The sequence below is a fragment of the Elgaria multicarinata genome, chromosome 17 (assembly GCF_023053635.1).
Source record: "Elgaria multicarinata webbii isolate HBS135686 ecotype San Diego chromosome 17, rElgMul1.1.pri, whole genome shotgun sequence".
Lineage (NCBI taxonomy): Eukaryota > Metazoa > Chordata > Lepidosauria > Squamata > Anguidae > Elgaria > Elgaria multicarinata.
This window is the reverse complement of record NC_086187.1, coordinates 22023970-22042123: the sequence shown is the minus strand read 5'-3', so window position 1 is coordinate 22042123 and position 18154 is coordinate 22023970. Positions and strand designations below refer to the sequence as shown.

Sequence of the window (18154 nt, the reverse complement as noted above, 5' to 3'; positions counted from 1 at the left end):
AAACATTAACAATCTCAGATATGCAGATGACACCACTTTGATGGCTGAAAGCGAGGTGGAGCGGAGGAGCCTTATGATGAAGGTGAAAGAAGAAAGTGCAAAAGCTGGGTTGCAGTTAAACCTCAAAAATAACCTCAAGATTATGGCAACCAGCTTGATTGATAACTAGCAAATAGAGGGAGAAAACATGGAGGCAGTGACAGACTTTGTATTTCTGGGCGCAAAGATTACTGCAGACGCTGACTGCAGCCAGGAAATCAGAAGACGTTTACTTCTTGGGAGGAGAGCAATGACAAATCTTGACAAAATAGTTAAGAGCAGAGACACCACACTGACAACAAAGGTCCCCATAGTTAAAGCAATGGTATTCCCCGTAGTAACCTATGGCTGCAAGAGCTGGACCATAAGGAAAGCTGAGCGAAGGAAGATAAATGCTTTTGAACTGTGGTGTTGGAGGAGAATTCTGAGAGTGCCTTGGACTGCAAGAAGATCAAACCAGTCCATGCTCCAGGAAATAAAGCCAGACTGCTCACTTGAGGGAATGGTATTAAAGGCAAAACTGAAGTACTTTGGCCACATAATGAGAAAACAGGATACCCTGGAGAAGAGGCTGATGCTAGGGAAAGTGGAAGGCAAAAGGAAGAGGGGCCGACCAAGGGCAAGATGGAGGGATGATATTCTGGAGGTGACAGACTTGACCTTGAGGGAGCTGGGGCTGGCGACGGCCGACAGAAAGCTCTGGCGTGGGCTGGTCCATGAAGTCAGGAAGAGTCGGAAGCGACTGAACGAATAAACAACAATTGATTTGTATCCCGCCTTTTGCCCAATGCTGGGCCTCAAGGCAGCCTTACAAAGTTTAAAATATACATGGGGGGGGGGGGGGACAAAACCATAAACATTTAAAATACACAACAAAATTATAAGACATTAACATAGATGGAGGGCCAGATTATTCTCCAAAGGCCTGCTGGAACAAAAAAGTTTTAGCCTGCTTCCGAAAGCCCATCAAGGAGGGAGCCAGCCTAGCTTCCCCGGGAAGAGAGTTCCAGAGAACCGGAGCAGCCACCGAGAAGGCCCTCTCCCATGTTCCCACCAAATGCTTGTGAAGAAGGTGGGACTGAAAGAAGGGCCTCTCCAGAAGATCTCAAAGCACGGGCAGGCTCATAAGGGAAAATAAGGTCTTTCAAATAACCTGGACCCGAGCCATATAGGGCTTTATAGGTCATAACCAGCACTTTAAATTGTGCCCGGAAACAGACTGGAAGCCAGTGAAGCTGTTTTAACAGGGGAGTTGTGTGCTCCCTGTAACCAGCCCCGGTCAACAATCTGGCTGCAGCTCTGCTGCTGATTTTATCCTGGTTGTGCTTTTATATTTTATTTTATATCATGTTTTTATACTTTGAATGGTTTTAATTTTTGTGAACCGCCCAGGGAGCTTCGGCTATTGTCCGGTATAAAAATGCAATAAATAAATAAATTATTAAATTAATTGTACCCAGTTCCTCCCTGCAGCAAAGGCCAAGAAAGCCCCCCCCCCCCACTCTTTCTTGATCCAGAGCAGGAAGAATTAGCCAAGCAAAGCTAGGAAGATGGTCTTATCACAGGGGTATGGTTTGATGCACACAATGCAACAATCTCGACAGAAGCTCAGTGCATCTGGTGCCTGGATGGCAGACCTTGAATTTGAGAGGTGGGCTGTAAATTAAACCTGAGCCACCCGTCACTGCTGTTGCAAACGGACAAACGTGCTTCTCGTATATATCCAGACATTGTACAGAAAGGTCACAGACTGTATCTCTTGCATGTCATGGGCTTGGCCACACTGTTTACCGCTTTTTCCTCTCCCTATATCCATGCGTGTGTATATATGGGGTATATGAGATAGAGATAGGGCAACTTTCATACATCTGATGAAGTGGGCAGACTTCTGGCTGGCAAGATCTACTTTGTTTTTGACTGGAACCAGGTGCAAAATAACAGCTCCAGCGATGGAAGTAGGCTAAAAATTAACAACCCATGGTTTAAACAAGCCATGGCCTCGCTGCGCCCCTTTGGCAGCCATTTTGTGAGAGTGCCCAAGACAAACTAAGGAACAGGGTGCCTGTAAGTGCAAGTGCAGCCCAGAAATTCGGGATCAGAACTTTGCTCACAAGTCCTCCCAATTCAGAGGTCCACGAAGCATTTGTTTCCTTATTTATTTATTTATTTATTTATTACATTTCTATACCGCCCAATAGCCAGAGCTCTCTGGGTGGTTCACAAAATCCTTCAACCTAATTAAAGCGGGGCGGGAGGGAGGGAGAGAGACAAAGCTTTCTAGCTGTTGTTATTGTTAGACAATTGGGAGTCAGAACCCCTTGGCAATGTACCAGAGCTCCACCAAAGATCTACGAGTGGATCCCAGTTCACCGTCTCCTGCCCTTAAAAGTTCCGAAAAGTTTATGCCAACCTTTGCCAAATGGTGGCCTACAGATGTTTTGGACTTCCAATTCAGTCCTGTGTGCAATTCAGTTTGCACACAGCCATCAGCCCCAGCCAGCCTAGTTGACGGTCAGGAATAGCTGGGAGTTGGAGTCCAAACCATCCGGAGATTGGGCGAAGGCTGGCTTAGGCCACAGAACTGTGCACACAGTCCATATCTCTCTGCATTCGCACTCAGCTCCCAATAAGATGCAGCCTACATTTTGAATTTGCACCCCAAGGTGATCGATAGGAAGCCGGTGCCAGAAGCACCACCCCGTTCTTTATTTGTTTGTAGCACGCGCATAACACTCGCGGATGGTTTTGTTTGTGTTCCGCTGTAGGCCTGTAGCTATGGAACTTTCTTCTGGAGGAAAGAGGGGGGGGATTTTCCTCCCACTCACCTATCTGGCTGAGGCCAACCTCCCAAAGTCCAACCTCCCTCGTTGCAACCTGCGTCAGGAGTGAAACAGGAGCCCTCCTGGAACATGGACAAGCCAGCTGCCAGGCAGGGAGAGGAATGGTAACCCTAGGCCAGCACGCATATATTTTTGGGAGGTGGAAGAACAGGGATACCACAAGCTTTTTCTTCTTCTTCTTCTTTTTTTTAGGACAGACGGACCGTGTGCGGGGATTTATGGCGGTGGTTGTTACATGAAGCCTCTGCACGGCCACGTTGCGTGGCCTTGCACGTGTGTCGGCCGGCGTGTGTGTTTGCAGGGAGGGGGGCATGTTCAGTTTGTCCTGGAGGCGTGGGCCACGCCAGTGTGCTTGCTTTCAACCATCATCACCACAACAAATAAAACAGAAGCAATTCAGGGTCACTTACAATACAGGACAAAGCTTTAAAGAGGCCCATTCCAGAAAGACAGGAGAAACGCAGCATCACATGTGCCAGCAGAAAAACACTGATGCATTATTATTGTTGAAATACTTTAAATTGCTTAAAGCATTAATGCATTATTATTATTATTATTATTATTGAAATATTTTAAATTGCTTAAAGCATTATTATTATTATTGAAATATTTTAAATTGCTTTGATTAAATCAACCCAACAAAAAATTAGATCAACGAGCTGCGCTGTCCCATGTACTCAGAAGTACGTCCGATATCACAACCTTACGTACGGGAGTAACTGAGGTGGAAGCTAATGCTTCAATCTTCACAGGACTAAGGATCAAGCTTACAATGGAGTAAACTCTGTGGAATACAGTGGGGTTTCCTTCCCAGGAAACGCATACAGGATTGCACTATCCAAGTCAAACTAGATGTGATGTTGGGTCACGGAACCTTGGGCTTTGAAACAGAAATGTGGAATCTTAGAATTGGAAGGGATATCAAAGGTCATCTAATCCAGCCTAGTCTTTGCTAAACATCCCATAATACAGCATGGGGCATTTAAAAAAAAACAATCTTAAGCAACAGCTGGAAAGGATTTTATGAGAAGAATGCTGTAAGCAAGGAGAGGGGAGACATGTCATATCTGGTTTAATGCAGCATATTAATTAAAAAACCCAATTATTTTTAAATAATACAATTTCGTTTTATTTATTTCATGAATGCCTATGCTTCTCCTCAACCCAAAAGCCTCCTAGAGGGGCTTTACATATAATCAATTAAACAAGGCAGTTCCTGCCCACAGGTTAACAATTATTATTATTAATATTTATTTTCATGGCGCTGTACAGAATAAAACAAAACAAGACAATCTGGCTTACAATCTAAAGTCACAGTAACAGACAGGGGCTACGATTGAAAAGCTTTCGAGAAAAGAAACGTTTTCAAGCAGGATTTAAAAACTGAAAAAGACACGACATGCAAGGAAAGAGGGATGGGGCAGGCAGAGGAATATAACCCATGCACGGTAAGCGCCATCTTGAAAGAAGGAAGGTCTCTTTTAAGAGGATGCCTGCTATGACACACCACATATAATCTGAGGACGGATGTTGTGAGAATGTTGGTTTATCTCAGTTTACTATCCCAGAGGCGAACCCAGCAGATCCAAACAATTTTGCACTGCTGCTAGCTTCTGTTTGATCATTTTTAAAAAAATATTTTTATATTGTGGTTCTAAACTTTCATATTAGATTTTATCGACTTGCATTATACTGCCTGGCATTTTAGGTTTTTAATTGTTGAGAACCATTCAGAGAGCTTCAGCTATTGGGCAGTATAAAAATGTAATAAATAAATAAATAACTGGCCACTTTGAGCTGTAGCTCTAGCTTTCTGCGCACACACACACACACACACACACACACCTAGTATCCTTTCTCCTCACCTTCTTCTCCAAAAAAAGGGTGTTAAAATTAGGGGTGTGCACGGACCCCCCCCGCTCCGCCCGCTCCGCCCATACTCCATTCCTCTTTGCCGCGGAGCTCCGGCTCCGAATCGGAGCTCCGCAGTGGAGGGGAGTGGTGCCAGGTAAGGCCAGGAGAGGAGGGCGGGGGAGGTTACCGGGCCCTGCCACCGTCGCCGCCCATGCAGCGACGGCGGCAGAGCCCAGTAAGGGACCAAGTGGGAGGGGGGCCTTACCTGCCTCCGTCCGCGGTCCGTCGATTGTAAGCCTATGCGGCAGGGTCTTGCTATGTACTGTGTTATCTGTACAGCACCATGTACATTGATGGTGCTATATAAATAAATAATAATAATAATTCTTCAATTGAGCCCGCGGTTCAACCAGGAAGTCTGGGCCGTGCGGCCCAGACTTCCTGGTTGAACCACGGGCTCAATTGAAGAAGCCGACGGACCGCGGACGGAGGCAGGTAAAGGAGAGGAGGGGGGGTTTACCGGGCCCTGCCACTGTCGCCGCATGGGCGACAGCAGCAGGGCCCGGTAAACCCCACTTACCTTTCCGGCGGAGCTCTGGATCGAGGCGAAGGATCCGCCTTCACCTCGATCCTCTTCGCCACGCTCCGCCGGCCCCCCAATCCTCTTCGCCTCCGCCTTAAGGGGAGGCGAAGCACCCCGCTCTGCTTCTAATTCGCCAGTCCGATTAGAAGCGGAGCACATCCCTAGTTAAAATGCACAATTTATTTACACTTGTGCCAAGTGCTTACAGGAAGGCAGCATAGCACCTTCTCAAAGCCAAAATCCCAGTTTCTCGGCGGCTAGAGAAACTTGTTCATCTTTAAAAAGTAAAAAAAAAATCATTCCCAAGGGAGTCAGTCTACCAAACAATAGGGCATGAAGCTATTTTACCTTCTACATGAGGGGGTGAAAGAGGGAAAAGAAATAGTTTTGTCATCTCCGAAATATGCCCCAAATTACGTTACGTTAAGTTAAACCATCAAGATTCAAAGAAGAGAGAAAAGGAAAGGACAGGGCTGAGGTAACCACAAAATTCTTACATTATGAGGCTCTGCCTCTAAGCCCCTTTCATAATGGGACACAGATGGGCAGGATTAAGGGATATTTCCATATACAGAGGCGCTGAGGTTAGCAGTGCAAAAGCTCTTTTAGTGGGTGGGGGGAGTGGATATCAAAATTTCCCCCCAAGGCTGGCTTGGTCAAACATTTCTGCTGATCTGGTTTGGGGACTGTGTGTGATCTCACAAACCCTCCCCCGGGGGGAAAAAAAGAAAAAATAGAGAGAGGGGGAAAAACGTTTCCAGCTCAGCAGAAATTTCCAGCTCATGTAATGGCAAAGACACACAAGGTGACCTGGGTACAAAGCTCAAAATACCCAGAAAGCTTACAAAAGACTGTAGGCACAGCGGTTTTACCAGCAGGGGAAGAGAAACCCGGAAGAAAGGGCAACTGGTGAGTGTCAGGGACGCTGCAGAAGCTGGCAGCAGGAACAAGTGGTACAGCTGTGCCTGGACTGTACCATTTTGGCAACAGGAGGGGGTTGAGAACTATACACTTGAATGCTTCCTCTGGCATGAACCCCCCCTTCCACCACACACACACACATACAGTTAAAGAAAAGTACCACGTGCAGAAGGGTTCAAGTTAGCCTATCCCACTTTTTTCCCTCTTACAAGAAACCTGCTCTCTATTTTATCCTCACAACAACCTTGTGAGGTAGGTTAAGCGTCAGTGACTGGCCCAAACCCACTGGATGGGGACTAGAACCCCGGTCTCCCAAGTCCCAGTCAGACAGCTTTAACCACTAGACCATACTACTGCAGTTTCTGTCTTTTCTTGGCATTAACTGTCAGCCTTCTTGTCCTCTCCAAGCCAGCTCGGAGTCGCCTGGTACTTGGAGCCCTGGCTAGCCTCACTCGCAATGCCTGAAAGGGAAAGGGGGGGGGGTTTTCTCAGAAGTAGGAGCCACCAGAGCAAATGGAACAGAAGGCAGCCGTGACTCAGCAGAAGACCGCAAGCCTGGCTCCCGGCCAAAACCCGGATCAGAGCTGCAGTGGAGTCAGAGGGCCCTTTCCAGCCTCCTTAGGCAGGGAGATAAAGCCCCTCGTAACCACCATGGAAAGAGCTGAGGGAGAAGGGGGAGTCCTGGCCAGAGCAGGAGAGCAAAAGTTTTCTTGGTGCACTCTTTGGAGGGAAGCACAAGAGGCACACCTTGAAGAAGGAAAAGCACTTCAGATGCAAGAGTACACACAGCACGGTACACACAGGAGATTCCAGAGCAGGGGTGAGGGTGTGTGGGACTGGGTCTGGGTGTGTGGGAGCCCCGGCCCTGAATCTGTTTTCCAGGGGCCCAGATCTATTTTCTCCAGAGACCTAAGTGTCCCTTGGTGCCAATGGAAAGGTTTGTGGTTGTTTTTAAATCAACTCAGGACACAATCCTATGCACGTTTAGACAGATTAAAAAGTCCTTCACAACTCACAGCATTCCCCAGGCGGGAATTATAGGATATTTTTCCCCCTGTCTAAACGTGCGTAGGATTGCACCATTAATTTTATTTATTTACTTGTTATGCTTCTGTGCCACCCAATAGCTGGAGCTCTCTGGGAGGTTCGCAAAAATAAATTGCCGTGCCCGTGGTGATGGTGGTGGTGGTGATTTGCAAGGGGGAATTGCAGCTGGGGAGGAAAGGGTTAACTTTCCCATTCCTACATTACACACCCCAAACAATGCCCTGCAAGGCAATAAAGTTTAGGGCGGTGGCAGGATGCCAGCCCCGAGAGGGGAGAGAACCCTTTCTCCATTTTATTTTATTTTGGATAATTTGGATGAGAAATGAGCTTGCTGGCTTTGCCTCCTGTGAAATCCTAGTAATTCTTTTGAAGCGTGCAGGGATCGGTATGAATGATCCCTGAATCACCTAAGGACCTAGCAATGCTGTTGCGAGACAGAACTCCTTCACGATTGCAACGGGCCACTTCACGTGTAACACTAAGCCAGGGTTTAGCACTACATGGACTAGCTTCTGCAAGCTCAAAGAAAAGCCTCGAACCCCTGAACACACACACCCCTCTCTTGTCCACCATGGCCAGGGCCCCCTAAGCCAGGAGGGGGGCAGCCAGAAGGACATTTGCCAAGGGCTTCCCCCTTAACTCGAACCTGGCCCCACCTTGCAAGAGCTCGCTCCGTGCAGTCACAGGGGGATATGGCCTTTGCAAACATGGAGAAACAGGATGAAAACGTCTGGTGGGGACGAGCAGGGAGGAAGAAAGGAGACGGACCGCAATGGCCATCATTCCCAGCCGCCATTGCACATTGGCTGAGAATGATGGGAACTGTAGTCCATCACATCTGGAAGGTGCCAAGCTGGGAAAGGCTGGAGGGGTGGGAACACACTACGGACCATTTTGCTAGCTTTAGGGGAAAGGGTGAGGGGAGATTTTGGTCCAGCTTTGGTAAGCATTTCTTGCCTGATAAAATTCTTTTAAAAATGGGGCTGGAAGTTGAGAAAGATGGTCTCTTATAAAACCAACCAACCCATAATTTTAACTGCTGTGGGGGTTTCCCAGAGTTACGTGGAAATTGGGTTTTACAGGCGCCCCCCCTCCACTTCTACGTGTATGTATGACTAAGCCAAAAAGTCATCCTGTACTATGGAAACCCAATTCTCCCTTTAACAGGCTGGTTTGTACACATCAAGCTCACCCTGTCCCCAGCCAGCTCAAGAACTCGCCGGCTGTGAATCAGCTGAGCTGCTTAAGGCCAGAAAAGTCCAACCACCCTGGCTACAGTTTGCTTTCGCCACAGTATCCCAGATGACAAAACCAGCGACGCCATTGGTCGGCAGCAACAGCCAGTTCCAATTAAAAAAAAAAAAGGCAAACTAAAAAAGACACCGGCCCAATGACAGCCAATAAAGAGATTCTCTCTGCCACGGAACTCACTGGGTAACCTCAGGTCCCTGACTCTCGCAGCCTTACCTACCTCACAGGGTTGGTGTGCGGATAAAAGGAGGGTTGAGGAGGAGGATTGACGCCGCCCTGGGCTCTTTGGAGGAAAGACACATTCAGAAAGAAGGACTTCTTCACACAGCACACATTTAAACTATGGAATTCGCTATAAGATGCAGCGACAGCCACCAACCTGGCTTTAAAAGCGGATTAGACAAAAATATGGTGGAGACGTGCTGGTGACTATATGCTACCCCCAGTATAAGAGGCAGTGTGCTTTTGTATACCAGTTGCTGGGGAACATGGGCAGGAGGGTGCTGTTGCACTCATGTCCTGCTTGTGGGACTGGAATGCTGGATTAGTTAGGCTTCTGGTTTAATCCAGGACTGCTCTTCTTATGTTCTTATGTACTTCTTCACGCAGCACATAGTTAAGTGGTAGAATTTGCTACCACAGAGTCAGCATCGCTAGCAAAAAGGCCCTACTCCTGGTAGACTCCCACTGAACCTTAAGTCAATAAGGGTACCTGAGCAGGATCCGAGATGTTAAAACTGCTTATGGCTCTTTTTGTGTCCTCAAAGTAGCATTAAAAATGTAATAAATGGATAAGTGAAACCACCAATGCAGAATACAAGAGCAGAAAAATTAAGCAGCCGATTCAAAGGTCAGCTTCGGAAAGGAAGGTCTTGATCAGTCTGCGAGAGGGCTGACACGAAATGCGTTGGGTGACCTTGGGTCAGTGGCTCTCGCAGCCTTACCTACCCCACAAGGTTGGTGTGTGGATAAAATGAGGGTTGGGGAGGTGGGTGGGGTTTATGTGAGGGACTAGCATCTTGCTTCTTTTAGTTAACACGCTGCTTCCACAAACTGGTTTAAAATCCGCTCAGTTTTCAAAAGCGCGATTTCAGCCTGGTTATGTTCATGACATCTTGAACTGGACCAACGTCCCACTCTGCTTGGGTTAAGAGAGAAATCCTGGATAAGCCGAAGTGACAGGGTGGTACAATTTTCCAGGAAGGAACACGAGAGCAAAGAAAACCAGAACAGCAGATTCAGAGGCCAAACTGCCAGAAAATGAGAGGGGGAAATATCGCTCAGCTTCTTTCCATGTAACTGTTGCAAGCACAATTCAAGGAAAGGAAGTGAACAAAGGAAACCCAATGGCTAACCAAAAAGTTGCAAATCCCAGCTTCGACTCTTGGTGGTGCTGTGATGGGAGGGGGTGAGCGTTGGGTTTTTCACAGATCGGGTGTTTTAACTTGGGCCCGGATTCAAAACGCAACCACGGGTCTGTGGCGTCTGAGGCTACAGAACGTGGCGGAGTGGTGGGTGGACAGGAAGCACACGTTTTCCGTCCCCTGCCCTACTGCAGATCAACTGACATGGATGGTTTGCAGCTTGTACATCCTCCCATTAGGAAGAAAGGGGAATTAAAGTTCTGTTCTAGACGACACAAATAAAGTGTAGCAAACAAGACGCACAAGGGATGCGCATTTTGGGTACATCATTCCCACACGTTACGCGATGCCCTGGTTCGTACAAAACGCTAAGCCGTGGTTTATTTAACCCAGGGTTTGTTCCCTACCCAGGGTTTGTCTGGCAGATGACAGAACAAGCCATGGTTTGTTTTCTCAATCCCAGGGTTGTTTGTTTCCCCTCTTCTTTTGACTGCTCCCTCTCTGAATTTAAATGTCTTTGCCACACTTTAGTACTGGCATGTAGAGCAGCTGGGGTTGGTTTTTTTTTACCACTCTTACCTGCTGCCTGTGTAACCTGGTGAAACAATTAATTAACAATCCATGGTTCTGGGTTCGCATGTAACAACAACCCATGGTTTAAACAACAAGCCATGGCCTCTCCGTGGCCCTTTGGCAGCCATTTTGTGAGAGTGCCCAAGACAATCTCATTATTTCAAATGTGCCCACCAACCAAAAACGTTGTTGGAACCCCTGTATTAGCGTCCTTGCGTGGAGTTTTGGGCTATATGTCAGGCTAACTTACACTTAGGTCCACAACATCACCCCAGAAATTCGAGCTATAGGCCTAGCCCTTAGTGAGAAATAATAATCTGAAGCAGTGGCAAAAAGGCAAGCCTTCCTTGTGAGAACGGTCAGATAACTAGAGACACACATACAGATTTTCCGGCCGGGAAACACACTCAGCCTTGAAAAGGGAAGCAAAGCACGCAAAACACACTTCGCTGCTGCCAGAAAGATAAGAGAGAGCTTAGCTACGAACTCATTCACAACTTCGCCACCCACACAAAGTGATCTTTTCCACGGCAGCTGCTCAACATCCTCTCTTTTTATACTGTTGCTTTATTTGGTGTCGACGAAACAGCCAGCGCTTGGGCCAATGAGGGAGAGAATCAACAGGAAGCAGAGACAGCTGACCAACTTTGAATTAAATGGGCAACGCCGCCAGGCGGAAACAGAGGAAGAGATTTACGCAAAGAAAAGGGGAGGGATAAGTCAATGAAAGAAAAAGAAAGAAGTGGCAGCAATTGAGGCAGCCAAAATGTTTTCTAAACGGTTTTAAAAATGATTCCAAAGCCACTATGGGGAGCTCTTTTGCAAATACACTCCAGTCGAGTTAATTTATTTATAGCCATGAACACAATGACACACACACACACACACACACACAAACTATATGCAACTATTTCGTTAATTCTTTGGGGGAAATCCATCTTTTGAGTCCAGACGCTGAACTGTTTCCAGCTGTTGCAGATGTATTTGTTCACTGTTTGGCAACGGTTGCAAACTATTCTGATTCAGGCTCACCGTTTTGATCCAGAAAGTTTCATTCACTTCTGCTGTTCTCCCCTTGAGGTTTGCTTGCTTACCTCTTCTGATATTCACTATAATTACGGCTGCATTCTTCTTCTTTTTTTCATTCTATAGATCTTTCTGTTACTACATTCTCTTTAACGTATGAATAAATAAATAATACCCACTTTTGAAAAATACATAATCTAACAAAGCAAAAACAGACGCTAATAGAAAACCAAGGATCATTAAATTATTTAAACACAAGCCTGGGAAAATAAGATACACGCCAAGCAATCTTTAACTCATTCAGAGCCAGGACCTATCCTTTAGTCCAAACATGAATTATGGGATCTACTATTTCATTTTCTACTATGTGTGCGTATGGTGGAAGTAATGCTAGTCCAACCCACCTTGGGATAGGTTGCAACTCAGTTGTGGATCCAGATCACAAGCAGAGGAACAATGGGACTCAATGGGTAGGCACCAAATTCTGGAGAGGGACGGAGTGCCACCACCGAAAAGTCCCTGCCCAAGTTGCCATCCTCCTAAACTGTGATATTGGGAGGGGGGCACCCAGAGTAGCATTGCAGCCACCCGCCTCCATGGCCTGTGCCTGCTTAGGAGATTCAGAAGTCAAAACCTCCCAGCTCAAACACAAACAGCCCCAAGCTTCAGAGACGCTTCCGTCTTCATCGAATGCAAAGGAAAAGACATTGGGTTTCAAGAAGAGCCATGAGTATGCTGCACACGCTCCCGCACCCGGCACCTCTTGGCCCTTCCTTCCTGTCTCTCTGAAGAACCTCCAACCACAAGAAAGTGCTTTTCCACTTGTCCAAGTCTGGTTTAAAGATAAAGAACTATCAGTTGGGAGAGCTTTGCCTTGAAACTGACCATCCATAGCAAGAACCTGAGCAGCAGATTAAGTAAACACCCCGCAAACCTTGGTCACAGCTTTCCCCACTACGGGGAGACATGTTGTATTTCTATCGAAATCATGTCAAATTTGCACCTATCCGTATAAATTAGCACATGCAAATTTTATGTAAATCTGTGTCCTGATTTGTCCTCTCTTTTTTTGGAAATGTGTAATTAGTCACCCTAGGCAGCAACACCAATACATATCTCCAAACGGTAGAGAAAGATGGTTGGTTTGTTTGTTTACAATCCAGCAATTTCTTTGCCTTCCAATTGTGCCACCCATACATGTGGTGGTGGTTGTTTTTAAAGGTTCCCATTTGTCTAGAAAACTTTCTTCTGTCAACAACCAGGCCCCATTAGTTTCATAAGAGCTTTAAACACACACACACACAAACACAGCCAAACTGGGAAGTCAGCTAATTGTTTTTAAAAACACAAAGGAAGCACACAAATTAAGGTCTTTGCTCAGAAACGAAGGTTAGGTAGGCCCAGAATAAGTAGCTCGGTTTAAAATCGCACAAAATAAAAAAGCCTTTGATGGAAAGATAACCAACCACATTTTATGCAAAAAGAGATACACCACTTCACAAAAGCAATCCTTCCTTAATTTTGCCAAATGGGTGCCATTCCAATTTGTGGCACATTTGTTGCCAAAACACTTCCCTTACGGAGCCGTAATGCTCCAAGCCAGTTCTAATGAAATGATGCAACGAGAGGGAAAATTTCATAATCACCGACCTGCAAGAGCAATTTTATACATTTCAATAGTAGCCGCAATGATTACATAGCTGCAAAGGGAAGCTCAGAGGATGGCAACAAGGGAGAGGGCCTTTTCGGTGGTGGCCCCCCGACTGTGGAATGATCTCCCCGATGAGGCTCGCCTAGCGCCAACACTTATCTTTTAGGCGCCAGGTCAAGACTTTTGTCTTCTCCCAGGCATTTAACACCATTTAACAATGCTAAGTTTGTTTTTTAACGGACCCCCAGAACTGTTGTTTTTAAATGTTTTTATACTGTTGTTCTTATGTTTTAAATTTTTGTAAACCGCCCAGAAAGCTTCGGCTATGGGGCGGTATATAAATGTAACAAATAAATAAATATAAATAAATAAAAAGGTCTACGGTTGTGCACACACACACACACACACATCTGGCGTCACTGCATGGTATACTCGGGCAGCTGCCAAGACCTCAGGGGAGTCCCCTGTGCCTGGCAGTAGCAGCTATTTTAGTTTCCCATGATGCACCAGAACAAGCAATGCCACGTCAAGCACCCCAAGGCATTGTGGGAAATTGAACCGTCTGCCCACAAGTAAGCTCACAACTGGTGACCAGCAGGCAGAGGCAGCCCAATGAGAACTTGCGAATTTAAGAGCCAAGCTACACAACCAGAAGAATCCAAGAAGATACATCTGAGTTGACTCTGTCAACTACCAGTGTGGGGAAAGCTAAATGTCTGAACTGTCCCCCATATAAAAAAATCTCTGAACCAATGAAAACTAGCATGCCATGGAGAAGGTTATGGCGAAAGGATTTATCCCCAACATGCCATCTTCCTACGTTCGACAAAACATTTACATAGGGAAACATCCAGATGTGCACCATGTGGTCCAGCCCTACCAGGCTGGGCTATACCACATGATCCTAAAGTTCATGCAGATCAGCTGAATAGTAGCACATTAGAAGATCCAGCTATTTGTCATTGCTGTTGTTCTAAAGAACAGCAAAGAAGAAATCTAACACACATACCCTTCACGCACGCACACCCCAGGTAGTCCTAATACATTCTATGCAAAGAACACATTCTGCCTGCTAGATTTATAATTGCTGATTGATACACGAGGGGGTACAGGGAGGTTAAAAAAAAATGTCCCTTGCCTTTCCCTATCATTCCAGCTATGAGCGTCACATCCAAATCTGAAATTAGAGCATGTCAGAATTAATTCCCAAGGCTGCAGAATATGACAGTGCAATGGCTAGGTGCAATGGAATGACCAGTGTCAAGTGTTACACATCAATCACTGAATGGTTGAACTGCTCTCTGGGTGACTGTCTGACACCCTAATTAGATTAAAGCGGAAAACAAGAGGGACCAGGCACGAGGAAGTTAGCTATGCCTCAGGGCCTTCCTGGGATGTCCCGAAATGGCATCCTGCCAGCCCTTCTGAGAAATTCCATCCCAACCAAATGGTTTGGAACAGGGAGGCTGCTAGAACAGTCTTGACTCTAGGCCTGGTAGAAACTCTGGCAAGCCATTCAGCAAAAATGTGGAAAGAGCGTCAACACTGTCTGCAATTCTTATTTTAAGGTTTTGGGGTTTTTAAAACACACACACATCATGCCACATTCATTGCGCGACTGTGAAAAGCTCAAACATAAAACCTAAAGTCATGTAGATTAGGGCCGTTCTTGCTTCTCACAGCATGAAGTAGAACTGCTTTCTCCAACGTGTTGGACTACAACTCCCATAACCCCACAACACATCTCCAGATTGGGGGAAGTTGATGTAGTCCACAAATTTATTTTCTGCATTTTGCAATCCCCGTTACATTTCTCTAACAGGAACCACCACTACCCATTCTGAATTCAGAAATATATGCAACTGCATTTGCCTGAGGACTAGCACCTTGACGAATTCCCCGTCTTCACTAGAGATCTTTTCTAAAGAGTACTGTAGAGAGAAAATGAACATATAAAGCAGTGGTGAAGATTCCAGAACAAGTAGCTCTATTTTCTCCTGCTTGGGTGCTATAATGCCAAATAACAGTAGAGGTTAATTTTGTTTGAGTTGCTGGTCACCCACCAAGGCCCAGTTCAGAAAACTTTCAAGAGTCATGGCCTGCTCTGTAAAATATTATGAAAAAGAGTGCAGCTGAGCATGTGCAGAGTACTTTTCTTCACCCATTTTTTTTTCTAAACTGCCCCCCATCCCCACCCCAGCATAAAGACAAAGCCTGTAACTGTTTACATTTCAGGAGGCAGGTATTAGGGGGGAAAGCAGAACTAGGGTTGTTGTAATCCAGTCTTCCCCAACTCAAGACTCTTCTAGGTGCTTTGGACTACAACTCCCATCAGCCACAGTCAGCATCGCCAGGAATGCTCAGAGTTATAGCACAAAACATCTGGAGGGTACCAGGTTGGGGAAGGCTGCTCTAAAGCATCAGAAAGTTTTTCCAGTCCAAACTGGACACAGATTACCCTATGCAATCGACCCAAAATCGCCTAAAATTAGACCATTTCCCAATGCAATTGACCCCAATTGACCTAAAATTAGAAAAATTCCCAATGCAGTTTACCCCCAATTCGCCTAAAATTAGACAATGTTCCAATGCAACTGACCCAAACTGACCTAAAATTAGCATCATGTCCAATGCAACTAACCATGCATGGGCCTAAAATTGAACTGGAAAATGTTCTGATTCAAAGTCTTCCAACTGAAAATTTTCTGGGAAGCTCACTTTGCTAGCCAGGCACGGGCCCACACCCTGCCCGCGAAGGCTTGGCTTGCATGCAACGTGCCACCATATCAGCATATTCCGGTTGGCCCGCCTGTGCTCCCCGGCCCATGCCCCAACCGAAGGCAGCAGCACTCTGCCTCTTTTAAGGAGCGGTGGAGCTGGCCTTGGGATCAGGAAGCCAGGTTGGGCATGCATGTTTTTGCTGGTGAATCAGCAGCTCCATTCAGAAACATGATGATGATTCATACCAGGGTTACACACTAACAGGCAGGAAATGCAAATTCTCTCTAGTTAAACATCTGCACCGCACACACACACACATAAACACACACACACACACACAGAGGAGTCACAGCTCAGTGGCTCTAAACTCACGCTGAAATGTTGGGAAGCGACTCATAGAAACCTTTCAGGTTTCTTGCACATTATCTAGACTAGAGAGCCAAACTATGGAATTCGCGGCCACACCACAGAACGATGGCCACCAGTTTCGATGGTTACCAGGTGATTAGAAAAATCCATGCAGGATAAAGCCATCAATAGCTTCAAGTCCCAATGGCCCTATGCTACCTCCAGTGTCCAAGGAACTATACCTATACTCACCAGTTGCTGGGGAACATGGCCGAGAGGGTGCTGTGGCAACATGTCCTGCTTGTGGGTTTTCCCACGGGCACCTGGCTGGCAAGTGTGTGAACAGAACCCTTGGTCTGATCCAGCACGGCTCTTCTTACATTTTTTTGTCAGTTTCTCAATAGATGACATGGTCTGACACACTATAAAGGCGAAGGGCCTCAACTTTTTGAACCTGTGGGCAACATTTCAACCTCCTCCACCACCCCGTTCCTGCTGCTGTGTTTAATAACTAGCCTGAAGAATTCCAAAGTCCACTCACTATTTTGCGACGTTGTCTTTGGTTCTAACATTGCCCTTATCAAAACCTTGGCAAGGTTTTTCTTTTCTCTCTCAAAGAGATCAACACAGCTACGATCTATCATTTTGTGTGTACCGTTTACCACATGTTACTGAAGAGAGTAAGACAGTCCATCAAATCGATTATTATTATTATTATTGTTAACTTACTGGTTTTATTTATTTCATTTCTATACCATTCCACAGTCGAAAGTCTCCGGGCAGTTCGCGAGAATTAAAAACGCAAATACAGCATGGAATATAATACGAAAGTTTAAAACCACAGTGCAAAAGTACGACCAGAATAAAACTGAGCAGCAATGCAAAGATTTAAAACCAGCCCGGAATTTATTTACCAGAGCCCTCAGTGTCCTTTGGTGCAAATGAAAAGGTTTTTCCTTGGGTCAACTGTCATGCAAGGGGCAATTTTCAAGGGGAACTGCAGCTGGAGAGGGAAGGGTTAGCCCTCTCCAGATGCTGTAACCCCACCCCAAATCCCACTGAAAAAGGTGAATTGCATGGAATGGGATTGTTGTTGTTTATTCGTTCAGTCGCTTCCGACTCTTCGTGACTTCATGGACCAGCCCACGCCAGAGCTTTCTGTCGGCCGTTGCCACCCCTAGCTCCCCCAAGGTCAAGTCTGTCACCTCCAGAATATCCTCCATCCATCTTGCCCTTGGTCGGCCCCTCTTCCTTTTGCCTTCCACTTTCCCTAGCATCAGCCTCTTCTCCAGGGTGTCCTGTCTTCTCATTATGTGGCCAAAGTACTTCAGTTTTGCCTTTAATACCATTCCCTCAAGTGAGCAGTCTGGCTTTATTTCCTGGAGTATGGGACATTTTTTTTAAAAAAAAAAACTTACCGGCCACACTTTTGTATGGATGTTTTCACAAATAAATTGTTCAAAAATTAATTGTAATTGAAGAGGAACTGCCAATTTAGGATGCCCTGGGGTGGGTGGGGTGCAAAGTAATTAAATAATTTACATTATAGACTGTGCTTTGCATGGGAAATTAATTGGTTGGCTTGGTCTTCTACAAAATTTAAATAAATCCCAGTCATTCTTTTTAAATTTGCACATTGGTGTCCTATGAGCCTGGGCTCTGATTTTTTTGGGTGCCAAGCAACACCCCTGATAATAAACAAACAACCCAATGAGGCACCATGGAGGCATCCGAATAAAATCCAGGTTGTCATTAGGACATCCGAGAACTTTTTGAGTTTAGATGTTTGTTGTTGTTCAAAAGTTCCTCAGGGCAAGTACCTCATCATCATCCCAGCCACCTGTAAAAGCACAAGACAAACCAAGGCTGCCTTCCAGACAGCAACTAGCAAACTCCCATGTGCGCACTATAACTTCATGTGGAGAGGATACTGAAG

General features: G+C 46.0%; 2 protein-coding genes across 3 annotated transcripts in view; both read right to left on the bottom strand.

The window, feature by feature from the left end:
* The window catches only part of PDAP1 (PDGFA associated protein 1), a 227007-nt gene extending 218704 nt beyond the window's left edge, over nt 1–8303 (bottom strand). The window contains exon 1 of the mRNA XM_063143657.1: nt 8298–8303. The gene's annotated coding sequence lies outside the window, so the exon portion shown is untranslated. The remainder of the gene's footprint in view (nt 1–8297) is intronic.
* The window catches only part of MAP2K3 (mitogen-activated protein kinase kinase 3), a 58414-nt gene that overhangs the window by 32395 nt on the left and 7865 nt on the right, over nt 1–18154 (bottom strand). The window lies entirely within an intron of this gene.